The sequence below is a fragment of the Condylostylus longicornis genome, unplaced genomic scaffold, assembly GCF_029603195.1.
Source record: "Condylostylus longicornis isolate FDR11 unplaced genomic scaffold, ASM2960319v2 ptg000048l, whole genome shotgun sequence".
In the NCBI taxonomy this organism is placed as follows: Eukaryota; Metazoa; Arthropoda; class Insecta; order Diptera; family Dolichopodidae; genus Condylostylus; species Condylostylus longicornis.
Window position 1 is genome coordinate 17,665,690 of NW_026578017.1, and position 16,509 is coordinate 17,682,198.

A 16,509-nucleotide genomic window follows, 5' to 3' on the forward strand; every position below is an offset into this window, starting at 1 on the left:
ACAAATAGGTGTAAATGTATGTAGATCGAAGCCAAAAAGGAACTTCAAATAAAAAAAAAAGAAATGAAAGAAGGAAAAAAAATGCAATCTACTCGATGGGCCAAACAACTGAAAGTTATTCAGTATAAACTTTGCGGCCACCAATAGTTGAATAACGATGATAATGAAAAGAATATGAGAGAGATAAAAAAAATAATTTACATATTGTTTATGCACACATATATACATGCATATATACATGCAATCTGTATACATTGAGTAATTGCATACATCCTTATACTCGTAAGAACACATGAATGGATTCACCAATTTAAAATTAAAAGAGGTTGCAAAAGGTACCCATCTAGAGAAATATAATTGTTGGTTTGTAAAATTCTCCCACATATAATTTTATAACGTTAAAAATGGTGTATTCTCCCACATACACGTTAGAATATGGTATATGTAAAAATTCACTGTAATGTTTACGTATAGTATGTTATGCATCTCTATTTCTGCAAGATACCCATATTACCCTATATGTACTATCTGTTTTAAAATAACTAACGTCTGGACAAGTTACAAGTCAAGCAATGGAGTAAAGTTGAAATATTACAATTTTTTTTATTAAAACTTTTGTTCAAATGGGAAATCAAACTCTAAATACAACTGCTATTCCGACAACAAATCAACCCTCAGTTACATTCGCTTCATAGACTGTAAAACATTAACATTAAAAAACATTATTATTTTTTTTTCAGATTTGAATGGCTTTGTGCAAGATATCAATCAAAACCCGTTGAAATATCGAAAAATCAAATAGCTAAAATTACCTTAGATTTTCTATTTTTTAAAAATAGAGCTCAAAACCAACTGGTAGTGATGACAAAATTTAACAACGTATGTGGACATACGCTAACAGAAAAATAAATTTTACGTTTGTGTACTAAGCTTACATGAAAAGTGTACTAAAAAATTGTACTGCTTTCTTTAAAGTACCATACAAATTTTTATAATATTGCATTTAGATGTTAATCTAGCATATATGTACTAAAACATTTCACATCAGACTGTTTTACAAAATCTTTAGAAAAATTTTACATGTCCAATTCGAATTAAATTGTTAAATCCCACCAATTATTGTAATATTGTGCAAAAAACATTATGGATTTTAAATATTTTATATATAGAATAAACTTAACATTTTATTGGAACCTCTTCCTATACACAATTCATTCCTAAAAATAAAAAAAGCATAAATTAAATCAATGTTTGCCCATAGATTTCTAAGTTAAATTAAAACAATTTTAATTAAGAACCTCGTACTGCAGCAAAATATTCAAAAAAAAACAACAATTCCACACAGTACTTTATCCTTTCCCACTAATGTTTAAGCGAATATGTGTATATAAATGGATCACGTTACGTTACACATATTAAATACATATACATAAGTAGATAATAATATTTTGGTATAGAAATGTTGGAGTAAAAAATCAGAGAAGCGAAAAGTTATTTTTGTGTTCAAAAATCAAAAAATATTGTATAAATTTCTAAAAAAAAAAACAAAAAGTATAAAGGATAAACGCAGAATATATATATACAGATAATTTTATATAACAGGTTGTTCGTTCTTCTCTTTTAATAACTAAAAAACAAATTCTAACAAATTAGAGAAAAACTCTTAAAAAAAGAAAACAAATATTAGAGTATGAAATAAACAAAAATGAAAAGGATAAAACTTGAACATTTAATTTGATCAATTTCATAAGTCAAATTCAGTTTAAAGGACTTCTTTGAGAGTAAAATATAGTTGATTTATATGAGTTCACTTTAAAACATCCTTGAACCATTAAGGGTTCTTCTTTTTCGTATAAAAAACATTTGGTTGCAATCGATTTAAAATTGATTTACAAAACAAAATAGTGAATGAAAGAAAAAATAATAAAAAATACAAAACATACTCGTATATATGTATAAATGATAGATGAAGACTTTGATGAACAGGTTGGTGGTATTAACTGTATTTTGCAGAAATATTAAAATATGGTGTGAAAATATCGAAAAAATATCTAAAGCAAAATTCAAAATATTTAAATTTATCGAAAAAACAAATGTTAAGATTTTATAAAGAAATCAATTTTATAAATACGGGTAATAAAATTTTATGCATGGAGGAAACTATATGCAACAATATTTACAAATCAGAAACTTATTTACAAAACCAAACTATACATCTGACACCGTAAGCTAAAGAAAAACCTATACCATGAAAGAGCGATTGAAACACCATTTAATAGTCAAATGAAAAATCTATAAATTATTTCAATTTTTTTGTTTTGTGACATTTCTTGAAGAATATTTTCATTTCCTCAAATAAAACAATTAAAGTAATATTAAGTCAACATTATCGCTTTATGATAGAGTGAATTATTTGGATAGCAATTTTAAAAACTTTAGCCGCACAATAGCGACTTATTCTGTCTTACTCGCTTTAATACGAAACCGGAAATTATAATTATAAAATTATGAATTTTTCAACATGACACTCTTTACAGAGATGTGTACGTGATACTACTTTACGTATGATGTTGGTACATCCGACGGTCATTGTAAGTTACTAATGACTAAAGGATAGTTTTGTATTTTTTTTTGTTGTTTAGCTGCTCAAACAAAATTTTTATGTAAAATATTTTATTTGCATTGCTTCGTACACTTTTTAATATTTTAAACGATTGCTGTGCTGGTTACTTCTTGAAATTCAATGATTAAATGAAAATTTATAAGATCTGAAATGGGCGAAACCGCTGATGCAGACTAATAGTTTTAAAACCATTGTCGTTTATTGGGTGCAGTTCTTGAAATGTTGTTCAAAGACGAGGCTTTTTTAAGTTAAGCTTAGCTTGTTTTAAAAGAGATGTAACATAGTAGATTGCATGATATGAAGAAAAATCAGTAAAAAATAATATTATACAAAATCGTGTTGAAAAACAGATGAATCTATATTCAAAATTTGAAATTTATTTGAATTATTTACGGTTTCCCAAATTTTAAAATTGCATTTTAATTTTTGCAAATTTTTTAAATTTAAGACAAGAACTGAATTTTATTTTAGCTCCTGTTCTCCCTCTCTCTCTCTCTCTATAATCTATTTATAGACTAAATCTTCTTAGAAATCAATCGATCTATTTACATTTGGACATATTATTTATACAAAATTTGATATATTTGACATATTTTTGGCATAAACAGATAAAACACAAAAAGAACAAAAAAAAAAACAAAACAAATATGTACAAAAGAAAAATTCAATTTTCTTTAAAATATGCATTTAAAATTTTATTTTCAATATTGTTGTTTTTTTTTTTGTTTTGTTTCCAGTTTGTTATCCCTTTTATAATATCCTTTTATAATCCCTTTTTTTATTCTATTCATTTAATACGAATAAAAAAATATATGTCAAATGTTAAATATCCGTTTAATCCTTTAACATTATAATTCTTTATTATCCATACAATACATACATATATATGTATGTTTAAATACAAATATACCGGTGTGTACACAATCTATAGAATTTATTTTTAAAAACAAAACATTCTCTTTATACACATAAATACAAACATAGATATAATACATGGTACTGTTATTCAAAATATACATATATGGTTATTATTTATATAAATTACAATAAAATAATAATAATAATAATAACAATAATAATAACAATAAACAATAATGAAAGTGTCTAAAATTATTATAAGGACATACTTACATATGTTAGTACATATTCGAAGCAAAATTATATATTTGTATGTAAATATATTATTATATTTGCTTTTAAGAATGATAATATAGAAATCGTTTAAATATAAGTACATATTAATATATATATATATATATATATATATAGAATTGTATGTACATAAAATATACTTAATAAGAGCACAAAATCTAAAATCATCAAAACAAGGACAACAGAAACCAAACAGAAAAAAAAAAAATAATAATCATAAAAAAGGGCAGACGACCCAAAAAATAAAAAAAAAAAGGAAAATTAAACAACACTCTTTTGATTCTTAACGGATTCTCTTCTGTTTTGTACATAATATACATATTTATTTATATATACTATATATATACATATATATTTAGAATAATTTTGTACATTGGAATATTTACACACAATGTTTGTACGAAATCTACTAATACGTGATTAGGTGATCAGATTTGTGGTATAAGAAAAAGGTACAGCCATACTTAATTATTCATTATCAAATTAAGAATACTTTGACATACGATTAAGTACTTAATGATATAAACTCGTTTAATATGTTTTATAATTTGAAATTTCGAATAGATATGATACGAAATGTGAGATTGACTTGACCTATCTCTGTCATTTTGTATACAATTAATTACTATAAATCTGTAGCCTGGATATAGGTCGGCGCAATCCCTCGTACTGCCCAATTTATTCGATGCCCAATAATATGCTAGAAAGAAAATCATTTTGCATATTCAAGAAAAATAACAAATGAATTATCACCCAATCGGATCCAGACATTTTTTTTTAAATATTTGGCCTTGATAGATTAAATAATTTGATCTAAATTTGATGAATATAATAGTAATAATTAAAATTTTTCTAAAATTTCTAATCTTAATATATTTTGTTGTGGATCTTTTCAGGGATATGAAAAAAGTAATGATTGTCATCTTCAATTTTTATGTTCGTCAATCAGGAATTAATACAATTTTAATAAAATTGTTTAAAATTCGAACTTTCTGTTGAAATTATGGTTTTGAAATAGGTCATATAAAACTGTTGCTAACCAGAAATAAAAAATAGAATGATTTTTCATAAAATTTTCCGATATTCCAAGAATCTAGAACTGTAAAAATTTGTGAGAACAGTTACAAAATCGATTTGGTCAGACATTCAATAATAAAACTCGGGTTACATATTTAAGGCAATATAAGTGGTTAGTACTTCTTCAACATAGGAAGTTATGGAAAATCTAATTAAACTGTGTAGAAGTAACATTTTTTTTGCCTTTAAAGGAATTTTAAAAAATTATTTTCCTATACTTTTTCTTATATATTTTGTTTACTTTGAACGTTTTTTTTTCTTATTTCCATTCTCTTCTGTTCTCCTATTCTTTCACGTTTTCTTATCTCCTTTTTTCATTGTTTTCTTAAATGTTCTTCATTCTTTTTATTTTTTTTTGTTTAATTTTATTCTTGTTTTTCTATACTTTGTTCTTTTTATTCTATCACTTTTATGTTCTACAGAGATTTTTCTTTTTCTTTTTTGATTCTTTCTTAATATTGTCTTATAGTCGGTGACCCAAATTTTCCAACAGGTTTCCATTTATTGTGTAGTTAAAAGTTGTAAATTAGAATATGATGGGGCATGGTAAAAATAAAAATAAAATAATGTGGAGAGAAAAAATAATATAAACAATGGAGAAGAGGGCAGACTAAAAAAAGAGAAAGCCACAGAGAGGGAGAGAGAGGAATATATATATAACATAGAGAAAGAGAAATATGTAAAGACAAACTAGGAAGAAAATATAACAACAAAAACAGTATCTCGATTACGTCAAATCCTTTTAAATGTGATTAAAATTAACATAAAAATAACTTTTCTTTTTTCTAAAATTATAATGGTAAAATGGTATAGAAAAGGATATTCGTTTAAACAGAATTATTATAATCATACACACACACCTTTGTGTACTTTGATATAAAATACGTGCTGTGTACTTGTGTATACGTAGAGTATTGTCCTTTTTATATTTGACAAAAAAAAAAAACAATATTCTGATCCGAATTTCAATTTATTTACTCTATCTATAGAAACAAGGTACAGAAGAAAACGCAAATTAAAAAACAAAAACGGAAAAAAAAAACAAAAACTCCACTAAAAGGCTTTAAAAATATATTCGGGTGATACAAGGATAAAACAAAACAGGATACTATCAGTTAAAATAAGTGTTCAGATAATTTTTTTTTTTTCAAAATACATTAATAAAAAAACAACACAGTAAAAGGGGAATGCTATAGCATCCAACAACCAAAAAAAAAGTTGGGTTATAATTTCACAAAGAGAACCAAAAACGATAGAAGATCTTCCCCTTCAATATTTTAAATGAAATGAATTTAAATTATTAATTTTTATATTTACCGACATGAATAAATATTAGAAAGCATATTGTCAGTAGACAGACAAAAGTTGAACACGACATTAAAAAAACGCTTATAAAGTAGCGCTTTTCCCTACAACAAGTGAAAAAACTGTTTTAAAAAAAAATCTACATTATTAAAATTACATTCTTTCATTCATATACGAAAATATTTCAAAGATTGCATACATTTAGGATGAGGCAAAAAAAAAAATTGAAAAAGGCATTAACATTATGGTCGAATTCAAGGATTATTTGCATTATTTATTAGTAAAGATAAATAATTATACTTTTTGATGAGATAAATTTGGAAAAGTTTCGGAGATGCCAAAATTTCAACATTTTAAAAATTCTGTGAGCGATAGTTTAAGAGGTGGAAAAAAAATTTTTTTCTAACGAAATAAACTATTTACTTAATATGTATCTAAAAGCTGCTTATTGTCTAAAGAAAAATTATCAAAAATTTGAAAAAACGAGTCTTAGATAACGGTTAATTTTTTAACGGCCATTTTGTTTTCTTAATGATCAGTTATGCTATGTCGCGGTAAAAGAACCTCGGCACTACTTTTCTGCGCTTGCAGAATTTTAAAAATGTTTATGGTTTTTTTAAAATAAATAGTCGAAAAATGGCAAGTTTTTTAGGGGCTATAACTTTTAGATTAGGGGAGTTAAAATTTTAGGGGAGATAAAAATTTGCTTCTACAGAAGTAAGTTTTTCGTAAAGATTTTATTTATATATTATGAAATTTCAGCTTTCTCCCTTCAAGGGTGTAAAATTTTTGTTAAAAGGTCCCTCTGACGGATGGATGTTCGGGTAGAATGAAATTAAAAAACATTTTTTTTTTCAAATTCATTTTTGAAAAGTGATAAAAAGGGGGCAAATAAGTATAAATGGCCAGATTTCTCTTGTAGTAAATTTTAATATTTATAAGACTTTTATTTCCTATATCTTCAGATTGGTTGCTTTTCGCAGGATTTATTTGGTGAACATAAATTTTAAAATGGTCGTATGTAATACTTAAACAATTAATTTCTTTGCCTTTATTTCTTTCCTACAGTCCTTCGAAATTCATAATTAATAGCGTTAAAAGTTTAGTTGAATCATTTTTAGTAAATCATAATAATTAATAAATATTTTTTATATAGCAAGTTATTAAAAATCGAACAATGAGAATAGAAATGAAAAAATTTAATGAATATTTGGAGTTATGCAGCTTAATTTCCTGCTTTCTATAATAAGTGATGGATATTAACTAGAAAGTTAAAAAAAATTGTAAATGTAGAGTTAGTCACAGTAAAATTTTTTCTAATGTTAAAATTAAAAATTGCTTTTCTTACATTGAACTTTATAAAGTCAGGCTTGTATATAAAAGCAAATACCTAAAACAGTAAGCTTTTTGACATTAATTTATTAACACACTGCATGCCAATGATCATAACCTCTCATATTGTAATATTTTTCGATCTCAATCGTCCCATAATATTATGTAATTATGTATGTAAGTATAATTTGTATTCTTAGCATAATTTATTATATATATATGTATACAATAAACAATTCTATGTGTAATTTACAAATATATTTTTATTTCCGTAAAACAAAAATTAAATTTTATCATTTTTTTTTGTGTCATTTGATGGATTTTTCATTTTCTTTTCAAATTATTTTTAAGAACATTAATACTGAATTATTGTCAGTGAATGTGCAAAAAAAAAACAAAAAAAAAAAAACAAGAAAAAGAAAACAAAGACCAAACGAGAAAACATTTTCTGCTCTCTTTTCTTGTTTTTTTTTTTTTTGTTGGGAAAATTTCCGATAAAATAACCCAATTATATTTGGGTTTCTTTTATTTTCTCATTTTCATTTTTTATTTGTAATTTTCTTATGAAGTATCAATTTACATATCTATGTACTCGTACACATACATAATATTGGAAATAAAATAAAAATATCTACACACATAATAACATTTTCGCTTGATAGTCTTTTTATTCACTCAAATTGAACAATACACAAAAGAAGAAAATTAGCACAGAAGAAACATAAAAAAAAGGCAAAAAAATAAAATCCTACACAGTTAATTTAACGATAAGGACTCCAACGAAAAATTCTTCATGTCACTTTTTCTTTTTATTTTTTTTAAATAATGATTTTACAGGGAAAAAAAAACATTGATACCAACAACATAATAATATATTGAAAAAAAAAAATGCCTCATATAATGTTCAGTAGTCAGTAAATGAAATTTTCAAGGTATTATGTGGCGGTAGCTCGTCTTCTCTTCTTATTTATACTTGCTTTGTTATATATATACTATGTATAAAAAAATGGGAACATCAAAAAGACTAGAGTGCTTTTTATAGGATTTAAATGTCAAGGCAAAATAAGGAAAAAAGTTCATAAGTTAATAAATATTTTCCGAACATATAAATTTAAAGAGAGAGCGAAAGAGAGATCGAAATTTTGGCTTTATGATGGAACCATTCGTTGCAAAGGAATTGAAGAAAAAAGCAAAAACGAATTTGAATCCTGCTGATGTTTGTAAAGAAGGACATTTCTTTAAAGCAAGTGAGAACATGAGAAATAAAAAAAATAATTATTCAGAATATTCTCTTTATAAATATCACGTACATATTACCATTGCATATTTTCAGGATGAAAATACAATTTATATGTATGTAAATTTCGTAGCCGTTGGTGAATTAGACGAGTATTAGTTTTTTTTTTCATAACATTCAAAGGAAAAATAGGGTAAAAGGTGGTCTTGTTCTGGCGAAATGAATACTTTCATTTATTTAGAAAAAATACGTTTCCTAAAAAGTTATATTTATGATTAATATTACAGCTTTAAGAATAACAAAAATTTTGAAAAAACAGATACACGAACAGACCAAATAAAATTAAAAAGCACATTTTTTGCATTTTTGCTAGAATTGTGCTAAAAAATAGAAAATTATTTGAATTTTCGCAATATATAATAGGTAATACATAAATAATACACTGAAGTTTACGCCGTCAATAATCAGGGAAAAGGTAATGTTAATCATAACAAAAAGAGGTGTAAAACAAGAATATAATAAAAAATATAACAATAAAATAAAAGAAAATATTTTAAGATGATTAGAGAATATAATGATTTTTAATGTGGTTGTAATTCTCAGATTTAAAATAAATTCTAATGTTATAAAATATTTAAAAAATGTTCATATAAAAAGAAAATTTGTATTTTATGTAAAGAAAGTGACAATAAAATTTTTTTAATGCGAAATTTAAGTTATTATTAAAAATGAATTATCGATTTAAAGGATTTTGAATTATTAATTTAAAACAAGAGGAACTATTCTATAATATTTTTTTTAAATATTTTATAAAATCAGTCATAATATTAATAGTTTAACATTAGCTGGGATCCCCAATAAAAACTGGTAACTCTCTTTTAAACATTGCCATTTATGACACACTGTTCACTTCGATTCTTTTATAAGATCAATTCGATTTTTTCATAATTGAATGTTTATTTAAATTTTAAAGTTAAAACGGAAAGGCTGATTAAATAACTATATACTTGTACATATATAAAAATATAATTTTCATACTAAATTTTAGGTATTTGTAATCAAATTATTGAAATGCTTACCATAATTTTCTGCTTTTTTTCCTTGAAGAATTCTAATAGTCTGCAAGTAAAATAAAAATTATATTATTAAACAACTTTTAACACAATTAATTCGAAAATTTTTGATATAAAAAAAAACTTTGATTTTTAAGCTTTTAAATTATGATTTAGAAAATCGATATATTAGTCAACTCTAAACTCTAAAAATACAAGAAAAAAACTGCTCAATCCTTAAAATTTTTAAATTTTGTTTAATATTTTATTTAATTATTATTGTCTTGCATTTTTCACTTCCACTCTTCTCAGTAATAATTGTTTTCAATTCAAAAATTAAAGAGAGAATTCATGACTACTAAAAATTACTTATAATTGAAAAAACAATTTGTTTATTGTTGCCTAATAATTAAAAGTATTGTTAAAATTTGATTTGAAATAGAATCTATAGAATATAGTGGCCACTCTTCCAAATTACGTTGTACTGAAATGAAATGATTTTACGTGTTTTAATTTAATTATTTTTGTACATATATTTTTCCCAGCGCTATACACTCTCAATCAGCGCCTGATCTGCTACGCATGCAAATTAAGCATCGTAATGAGTCCTGGAAAACAGATTGAAAAAAACCAGTGGTAACTTCATATAAAATTGAATTTAAAAAAAAAAAAGATTTTTCCAAAATTTTTTTCTTTATATTTACAGCGAAATCAACTTGATAATATTTACTTACGTATATACCTGGAACTATTGCAAAATGGAAGGCTGAAACTTTCATTCCATTCAGTATAGTAAAGTTTCGAAAAAGTAATTTCCTAAGCGCAATGTGCAATGTTTATTGTTTAAAAAACGGGGGAATGGGGGAAAGCGCATGGAACCGAACAAGTCGAAATCGGACCTGCTTTGAATATTGCATTAAGTGAAGAGATTCGAAAAATAATGTTTTTTTTTTTTTTAAATCAATTCTGCATTATTTCAAAAACTTGCCAATTAAAGTTTTCATTCAAAATTTACTGTAGAACTTGTTAACTAATTAATACAAGTAGCTTTTACTTCTGCAAAATACAAAATTACGTATTCTATGCAGCTATATATATTTTTTCCAAAAAATTTAAGTAATAAAAATGACTCATAAATTTTGGCGTATTATTAATATTTTAAATTAATACTTAAATACAAAAATTAAATCAAATTTCCTTGGCATTACATTATTTAAATTAATTGCATTTTTTTAATTCTTATAAACCAAAATATTATTACACATAGGTATTACATAGGTATATTTCAATTATTATTTAAAATGAAATCATAAATTTTAATAATTAACCATTTAGAAAGAAAAAGAGCAAAAATATTATAAAATAAAAACAGAATTATAGAAAATAATTTATCTATATATAAATATTCTTAAGAATATTATAAAATAATAGCACACTTAAAAATAAATTGTTAAAACACAAATCATATTATAATAATTTTCTAATTATCATAAATTAATTGTAATAATTAAAATTACATTTTGTGAATATATGTATATGTATTTTTATTTTCAATTCATATACATATATATATAATAATATTATAGTTATATATGTATAATAAAATGTGTGAGTTTATGTAAAAATTAATTTTTGGAATTATTATATGAATTATTTTATGTTCTAATTCTCAATTCTAAAATATACTCTTGTATTCAATAATAAATTAAATTATATGAAAATATATAATATTTATAAACAATAGAATAATAAAAAAAATAAACAACAATTTAACAGATCACATTATTTAATAATATATAAATATGTATGTATATTATGTAAATGTATATGTGTATACATAATGTTTCAAGTGAATAAATTAAAAGCTTTTCTAAACCAATAAATAATAAATAAAATCCTTTCTGATATTATAAAATTATATTATATATGTAAAGGTAGATATTGCATATACTTTTTAATATGTATATAATTATGTAGTGTAAGTGTAGGTAAAATTTAATTTATGAAAATTAAAATATATATACTTATATAGATAAGGATCTATGTGTGTACAAATTTATCTATTAAAATTGATGTAAATCTCTTTAAAATGAACTATGATTTTGACAGTAATACTCCACATAATATTGTATACGAAAAGCATAATCATCAGATTCAAAACTGTTGGTGTACCTATTTACATTAAGTTTGTCGTTGTCAAGTCTGTTCAGTAAAATTTAAAAATAATTACGAACACCAAAAACGACTGCAAATCGTTTTACTTTAATCGTTTTACTTAAATCGTTTCTTTCAATTATCTGCGATTTATTGATCATATCTTGGAGTTTATTGTCGTCTTTAACTAGTCGTCAACAAACAAAATCAAAACTAAACCATAAATTATTTTAAGCAGCTTTAATATTCAGAAAATTTGATTTTCTGGGTTGGTTTATGGTTTCGTCGGAATCTTGTTTCTTTAAACAAGATTAAAAGAAATTATTGTGGTCAACGATAAGTGCTATGGCACAAAGCTTATGAAATTTATTTTACTTCATACTAAGAAGTTTTTCCTTTTCCTCAATCTACAACTACGATCTTATGAAATAACTATTTATTTAAATTGAACAAATTAAGATTAAGCTAAAATTGCTAACAATTTTATGTTGAGGAATATATTTTTATACATGAGTAACGGTACCACTATTTTTCATATCGAGATAAAATTTTTCTACTTAATTTTTAACTGAAAACAAATACAAAGATTTTATAATTTTGTTTTCATACCAAGGAAAATTACAAATATTCTATGAAGAAAATATTAAAATTTTAAAATGTTTTTCCAAATTATTTCAGTTTTCAAAAGCGGCCTCTTTAACCTTTCATATCAAAATTCATCAAGTATGAGATTTTACATAATTTTAATATGTTAATCTTTTTGTCATATTTAGATGTTATATTACAAAAATTACATCAAATTTAATAAAAATCTTCTACTTGGACATATTTTGTGTGGGAGTTCATTTAACGAAGGGTACCTGTATTGAATACACATATTCTTATAATCATTGTCCTAAATATGACATACTTTCGTATATCATTTATAATATTTGAAAATTGTATTTGTATTTGTTTTTATTTTCAATTTTCTTTTTTTTTTATCAAATTTTATCGCCCAAATATTATTATTTACAGGTATACAATAGGATTATTATTTTGTACAAGAGGAAATGAATTGGAAAACAAAATATAAATAAAATGAACAATATTTTCACGTTACCTGCATACCATCCCTTACCATAAAATATACACCCATACATTATAATCTAAATACAGCAGCTTTAAAAACTAACTATACGCTTGTATGTATGCAATTTTCGAAGTGAAATTTATTATTTTTCTCTTCTATATATACGTGGTTTATAAAATACCGTGAAAATTAATTTTCCCAATAGAATACAAAATTTTATTCACAAAAGGAAATAAACAGCGAATTACAAGTGTCGTTTATGAAATGTAAACAAAGCTAATTATTTATTAAAACAATTTAGAATAAAATATTATAATTTGGATGTTTGAAAAGATTATGTAAAATTCTTTGTACAACAATATTCATTTTATATTGTAATTTAAATCAAAATATTATAATGGTTCTTTTATAATATGCATATATTTATTGAAGATTTGAATATAGTGATAAATTGGATCTCTATTATAAACAGTTCCGTAAAGGGTATATGAAGTTGTAAATATTTTTGTTAATTCCAGAAAAACAGATAAATAGATATTGATTGATAAATAGGAATAGAATATTCTATAGGTAAAATTTAATTTTGACAGAAATCAATCAATATTGATGTGGAACTTTTGCACTATCAGTGACTATAATGTAGTTATATTGTCTGTCTTTGAGTTTTCAAAATGTATCATGCAGGATTTATTTGATGTACTTAAGTCATTATTATTTTAAACCATATCAAAATTGCGTATAGTTTTGGAAAATCTCTGCTGAGAGCATGTAATTAACTTTACAGGTATGTTTTTCCAAAGCATTCATTTCCATAAGATTTCGATTCCCGATATAATTATGAGAAAATCTAAAATTTCTAAAATAAATAAGAGAACAAAATATTACTACACTAAAATTGAGTATAAACTTAACTTTCCTGACTGCTGACTGCATTAAATGTTGGCAATCTTCTAGTGGATCTCATCATAAAGAACAAATACATTTACATTACATTTTCAAATATTCAATTTCTTATTTCATCTAAAAATCTGTTATGGTTCGCACTACATTTATGTTCGTAGTAATTAAAAAAAAAAAAATTTTTTTTAAATATTTTATATTTTCAAATCAATTTCAAAATCTATGTATTTTAATTGAAATCTTTAAAATATTTAAAATATTTCAGGATACCAAACATTTTTTTGAATAAAAAATAAATAATTTAAATATTAAAATAAATTTATTCTGTTTCATTTAAATATAAAATACATACATATGTACATATATAATTGTGATATATGTATATTTATTTTTTTGTTTGTTATTTAAATTTATCAAATAATTATAAATCATGATTTATCAACATTAAATCATGTACATTATGTACATATTCGACAATTCAACAATAATATGGAATTAAATGATTTATTGTAACAAAGATCGTATCTCAATTTGTAAAAAACCACATTAAAATAAAATTATTTTGAACAGTATAATAGTTATAATCAGAAAATATTGAATAAAACCCTTTAACTTTTATATTGAAGTAGGTGTTTATGAGAAACCAGGGCTCTTCGTACCAAATTTAATTATTTATAAGTATAACAATTAAATGTTATACGAAAAATAATATAGAACTTTTTCATGAAATGAGCTTCTTCATATCTTAATTCCAAAGATCATTGAAAACACAAGACACAGCAACAGAAATGATTCGCACATATCCCATCCAATACTGTTTTTATTATTATTACTGCTTTTCATTATATAAAACCTAATACTTGCAAATTTTCTCAGAACCAAAACTATAACAAATTTTACTTAGCCTAGAAGCTATATACCAAAATTAGTCGTCTGAGTGCTTGCATAGCAATCTTACATTTTCTGGGGCCCTTATTACAAAATTATTACAAAATGCATTTTGTTTCAAGTCTTTAGGCCCTTGTAGAAGTACTTGTACTTGTTCACATCTCAGAAGAATATAATTTATACTACTATTATTATGCAAACACCTTGTTTATTACAAATTTTAAATTTTGGATTTCTATTCTAGCAATTTAAAAAATTTTTGGTGGCAAAAAAATTAATTCTATTAAGTTTATGCGGCTTTACTTTAAATATTTTGAAATTTTACTATATATTTCGACAAAAATATTTATAGGATTAGTATATTGATTGCAACAATATTTTTCACAACGAATTTTCGTGGAAAAACGCAAAATAAAATGTGTGCATGTAAATTTATGAATTAGAATTGTTAACATAATATGATTTCTGCCAAACATAACCTGTTAAATAGGCATAAATGCCTGTTTTATTACTATAAAACAGTTTTTTTCAATTTTATCTGAAATTATCACCTAAATTTATCTAAATGATCATATTATTTTTTAATTTCAACGCTATTTTAAACGAATTCCATACAAATTTTTTTAAATTTTCCAAAAAATATTTGCGTTTTTCGTTGTTGTTTTAGATTTTTCATATAATAAAAATTGATTTTACGCAAAATAATAGCAATTCAATTATTGGGGCAGTTTACCAATATTGCCTTGATTATTTTTCGCAAAAAAAAAATAAAAATATAAAAGGAAAGAAAAAAAAAAGTTCCAATTTCCATGTTTAATATAATCGCAGCTATATTTTATTTAAATATAAATGTGAAATTTATTAGTTTATTACCTTATTTATTATATAAAATGCTTATGTACCAACATAGCTGCAAAAAAGCAACTAAAATAAATGGTAGGTATACGTACGATTTTTTTTTTTATTTTTCCTTAAAAAAAAAAATTTACAAAAAAATACGATAAACAAAAAGGGGTCAACATTTTTATCACAATTTATTGAAATCAATTTAGAGATGCAATTTCTGGGTGCATATTATACGTACATGTTCTATAATTGAATTTAAAATATGTGTATAATGTGTTATACCACATAGATATGTACATATGTAGTACATCGAAATATGTCATATACAGTGTGCTTCCAAAGTAGAATTTTCTTTCGAAATAAAATGATGGACCCTCCTTCAAGAGAAAAAAAATTAGTTGAGAAATTTTTCATTTTTAAAATTTTCCTTTAATAATAAATTTTTAACTTCTGTGTAATTAATTTAACAATTGAACAGGGTTTTCAATAAAGTTTTAAAGTCCAAGAAATTTGTTTTCAAGAAATGGCTTAAATTTCGAATATACAATTAATGCTATTTTCATGTTTTCTATATAGATTCTAGCACTAGCAAATATCATTTACGAAAACATGGGCACTATTAATATCGGTAATTGAATCGCTTATTTTGAAAATGGACTTAAGTCATATTGTAATTTTAAAGCTCATATAATATACTTACAACATTTAATCCCAGATAGTTAGATTTTTGTACTACTAGCAATATTTAATTTGCAATAAAAGTCGTCTTTGATTTGCAATAGAAATGATTTCAATCCAATTTTCCAGACGATCCAATTGTTCCTCGATATAAGAGTATAAGATTATTTGTAATTCTATGTGCGTATATTGG

At 23.8% G+C, this 16,509-nt stretch overlaps 1 long non-coding RNA gene across 1 annotated transcript in view; it reads right to left on the reverse strand.

The window, feature by feature from the left end:
• LOC129611206 (uncharacterized) overlaps window positions 1–16,509 on the reverse strand; it is a 191,102-nt gene that overhangs the window by 79,930 nt on the left and 94,663 nt on the right. The window contains exon 3 of the long non-coding RNA XR_008697148.1: window positions 9,806–9,845. This is a non-coding gene — a long non-coding RNA (uncharacterized LOC129611206). The remainder of the gene's footprint in view (window positions 1–9,805; window positions 9,846–16,509) is intronic.